Raw genomic sequence first — 5,130 nt, 5'->3', positions numbered from 1 at the left:
AGCTTTGTTGCTGCTGCTTAGGGAATTTGGCATTCTGGTGTCATTATAAACAAATATGCCATGCATGTCATTCCATAATAAAACTTTTCTTTTTTAAGAGACATACTAATATCTGGAACTCTAAAGGGACAGAAAATAAAGTAATTAAATATGTAATATTTAACTTGTCAAATTGTGGGGGAACCTATTTCAAAGGAAGCTATTTTCATTTTTATTCAATTTTATACATTATTAAACTATGTAAATTTCACTTGGACATTGGAGAAAAGGCAAGTTTTATCATTCATTATGCTCAGAAGTAAATTTGAACATCTTTTTCATTTCTCTACTGTTCTGTAAAATGAGTTTACTGGGCCGGGCATTTAGCTCAGTGGTGCTGCCGCCTGCTTCACAAGCACAAGGTTTCGAGTTCAATCCCTGATACCAAATAAATAAATAAATAAGTTTACCTTGCCCTCTCCTTTTGCATCAAACACAATACCAAATAAACAGATGTGAGATGTATATGATTTTTTATATTGGACTATCTATTAAAAGTACATCAATTTACTTCTTATAAAATATCATGATATACTAATAAGTTCCTGAAGACAATAGCAGCAAATGAACAAGATGGGAAGAATATTAAAAGGAGACAGTAAAAAAATAAAATAGAGGAAGGAGGGAAGTAGAAAGGTACAGAGATTAAGCTGGGACAGGGCTTACCCCATGCACCTTTAGGACCACAGAAATAGCACTTTCATGGAAGGTACTATGTGGCGGGCAGGGGGAGCTAGTTCCTTGTAACACCGTCCAACATTCACTCAAAGGGGAGAGATTTTCTTAAAGCAATTGTTCTGGCTTACATCTAGATGTCCTTCAAAGCTTCATAAATTCATACATGGGGCTTTGAGGAGATGGCTGGGTCATGGGTGTGTGATGCTGGATTAGGGTGTATGATAACTAAATTAATTTAGCATTTAGCACCGTAGGTGTAGGTGGCACCAATCAATAGGTTTGTGGCCTGGATAGAATAAAAAAGGAAAGATGGAAGACAGGCTACTGCTTGGTGCTTCCTGCCTGCCCTGCCATGAACTGTTTCTCCTCTATGATGTCCCTCTGCCATGTGCCACCCTTCCTTGAAGCCAGCAACTGAAACCTCTACAAACAACTGAAACCACTACAAACTGTGAGCTAAAAATAAACGTTTCCTTTTTTAACTTGTGGGTGTTGGGTATTTGTCCTAGCAATGAAGAAGTAACTAAGACGGAAATTTAATTTAAAATTTAGAAGCTATTTTGGCTTCTAAAAGTAGTAGGCTTTACGTCTTACCCAAAGAATCTTTGATTTTCTAATTCTGTGATCTTCTATAGAATAAAATCTACTTAATATTTTACAATAGAGCATATTCATTGTTTCTGAAAGATGAATATGTAGTTACGATGTCCTAGTTTCTTCTAATTGTGAGTGTTAATTTGTGCATCAACTTTCTGGAACCCAGTGTCCATGTATTTAGTCAAATGTTTTTTTGAAGGTATTTTTGATTAGATTAGCATTTAAATCAAAGGGCTTTGAGTAAAACAGATTACTTTCTAAATTGCGAGTGGGCCTCATTCAACCAACTGAAAGAATTAATAGTATAAAAACTGAACTCAGTGCAGTAAAAAGCACTTTTAGTAACAGGTGGGTCTGTGATTATACCAGAACTGCACCTCTCTCCCACATTTCCAGTCAGCTGGCTCACCTTGCAGATTGTGAATTTATCAGCATCCACAATCACTTGATAAATACTAGTAATCATCTAATCCCCAGTGTTCACTATGAAAAAGCTCTGCAGAAATTTCTGGAGATGAAATGATACACATTACTATATGAAACAGATAAAATGAGAACTATATCTCTTCAACAGGAATTCGCATTCCAAAGCTCCCCTTTTGGCTTCTGGCTTCTTAACACTGGAGCAAACCTGGGAACCTCGGAGGAGGACCTAGGGTCTGCATGAGGAAAGCACACCCATGAACTACAAATGTCAAAAAATAGACCTTGAAAGGGAAGGAAAAGGGTTGCCCAAGTGCCTAGTGCTAATGGAGATTTGGAGTGTGAGCTAGGCCCTTTAATTTCTAAAATAAAACAATATTCTCTTATTTCAGTTTCTCAAGCTTTGTAAACTTTGAAATGTCTTTTAATCAAGAAGTCATGAAATTAGATAAACCCAGAGGTTGTATCTAAATTAAGAAGTGCTATATTTCATGTTGCAGAAATGAGGATAAAGAGATATTGTGAAAGCTAAGAATGGTGTAAGAGTGAGGACACAGCTGATGATGATAAGAGGCTGGCATAATAAATTTAAATAATAAAATAGATTTAAAATCTAAAATCATTAGAAAATCCACTAACCAGGGACACCTCTGCAAAAGTCACACAACATTTTCTGTGTGTTCCTTAACTTAGTCAAGGTCACTTCCACTTGCATTATACATGATGTTGATAAGGATCTCACAGAAGACACTCAACAAGTACAGCCTGTGTGCAAGTATACAGTTCCATGGGATGCAGCACTCTGTTGTCTGCCAAGGGCTTCACATAACACCACTTCCTTATCTGTTTCAGTTAGATGTTTGTTATTAGCTTATTATAAAATAACTTGTGAATGCCATTAGGTTCAAATTATAAGTTTACTCAAAAGAATCAAACTGTAAAGATCAGATCTCAAGTTGGTATTTTTTCAAGCTGTGATATTCACGGCGGGCTTTATTCTTTGACTTTTCATTTTTTCATTACTATATGTTTGTAGCACATAATGATTACATTTACCTTGGGGAGCCTGTCTATGTACACAACACATCTTATTTTTTTTGTCCCTTCCCCCTTCCCTTCCTCCTTGCTCCCTCCAGTTCTTGTTACTCTTCCCATTTGCAAAAGCTCTTTGAATTTTTTCTTCATTTCTCCTTTTATTCATCCCTTTCCTCTTCCTTCCCTCCTCCCTCCCTCCAACTCTTTTTCCCTTTTCCACTTGAAAAATATCTCCCAACTTCCTATTATCTGTCTTTTATTTTGCTCTTTATTTATATTTTGAATGATTAATTCAAATTACCAAAAACTCCATAATGTGAAACAATATTCATTTGTTAGCCCACAATTTCATATGTCTGAAGTCTGGGCAGGCTCATTGGAGTCTCTGTTTAGAGGTTCATAGGCCAAAGCCAAGGTATTGGCTGTGCTAGGTTCTAGTCCTGAAGGTCTGGGAGAACACATCCAGGTTCACCTGGATTGCTAGCAGAAATCTAGTTCCTTGCATTTGTATGGCTGAGGTCTTTATTTGCTCTGAGAAACTACAGGCCCTGCTCTGGTTTGTCCCCCATCTACCCCAAACTTTCTTTTTTTCTTTCTTTTTTTGAGACAGGGTCTTACTGTATAGTCTAGGCTGGACTTGAACTCACTCTGTAGCCCAGGCTGGCCTCGAACTCATGGAAATCCACCTGCCTCAGCCCCCTGTGTGCTGGAATTACAGGCTCCACTCCAATTTTCAAAGCCATCAGATATGCTTCAAATCCTCCTTATGCTTTCATTCTACCTGACTTCCTCTTCTGCAAGCTGCCACAGAATATTCTCAGATTTTAAAGTTTTCATGCAATTAGATTAGGGCTACACTAACAATATTCTTTTTTATTAGCTCAAAGCCAACTGATTAGTAATACTAATTACATCCTCAAACCTTTAAATAACATGATCATTAGTATAATCTCACAGTCCTGGAGATTAAGGCAAGAAATATTGAGAGACCATCTTTAGATTTCTGCCTATCAAATCTGACATCTGCAGTTAGAATAACTCCTTTGCCACTCTTCCCAATAAGAGATGGAGGGAGGAAGGTTAGGGAAGGAAAGAGGAAGTAAAAAGAATTAAGATGTTTTATGTACATGTACCAACTCTCCACAATGACTGTAATCATTATGGGCTGCAAACAGGTACTATTTAAAATACACAAAAAATTTAAAACTAATAAGTTCTTCATAATTCTTTCAATTCCACCTCCCAACTCCCAATGGTGGTCACTCCTCTGTCTACAGAAGCCCCTGAGGGGCTTCTGACATACATTCATTCCTCCCCACCTTCTTCTCCTAGGTTTTGCTGACATTTATTGATATTTATCTAAATATTCATTATACAGTAGTTGTTCTCTGAGTTTCAGTGATTCTTATTTAACATTGCATTATTGATTTCCAGATATTTTATGTTCATCCATCAAGATTTCCTTCTTTTTTTTTTTTTTTTTTTTTTTTTTGGTACTGGGGATCAAACTCGGATCCTTCCGCTTACAAGGCAGGCGGCAGAACCACTGAGCTAAATCCCTGGCCCCCAGATTTCATTCTTATCTCTCTTACCCACTGCAGTATCCTTCTTTTCAATAACTATGTTTGGCATATATTAGCCATTCCATAAATATTTGTTGATTTGATGAATGAATATGTTAATATGGAACAACCTATTGTTCATCCTTATTTCCTACCCTCTTTATTCTTTTCCTGGCTTGAGTTCTTAATGTGAGCTCGGTTATATTTTATCTGGACTATGTCCAGAGATCCTATCTCCAAATGAAATAAAGTGGTGAGTAGTGCTTGTCTAGCATGTTCTAGGCCCTGAGTTCAATCCCCAGTACTGAAAAAAGAAAGAGGTGGATGATTGATTTTTTTTTCTCAGTCATGTGAGTGTATTAAATAGTCAGACCCAAGAGTAGGTTCGGCCTGAGAAGCACTCCCTTATTGTTTCTCCAATGTCTGCTCTTTTCCCCTCTGAATACCTACTGACTTGATATTGTATCTCTGAATTTATCCTCTACTCTCTTTTCTTTTCTCTTCTAATTTCCATCTAGGTTTTTGCTCTATGTTTGACATTATTTCTTGCATTTGGTCTTCTGGATCACCAATTTGTGTCTCAACAGAAATCATTACTTCCTGTACTGAATATATTAGTCTTCAAGTTATATTTTTAAGCTAGGAAAAGTATTTTCTGGGTTGTACCTGGATCACCTTAAATGCTCTCACAATTTAATCCAAGAGTTCATCCTGCCTCTTCCCCAGTGCTTCTATTTCTATCTTCCTATGGTACATGCTAATGGCTCAGCTTGTACTTTCTCTGTTGGCTGCCTAG

The sequence above is a fragment of the Heterocephalus glaber genome, unplaced genomic scaffold (assembly GCF_053883595.1).
Source record: "Heterocephalus glaber isolate CG9 unplaced genomic scaffold, H.glaber_assembly_v1.0 deba00000281, whole genome shotgun sequence".
Lineage (NCBI taxonomy): Eukaryota > Metazoa > Chordata > Mammalia > Rodentia > Bathyergidae > Heterocephalus > Heterocephalus glaber.
Note: the sequence above shows the minus strand (reverse complement) of the source record.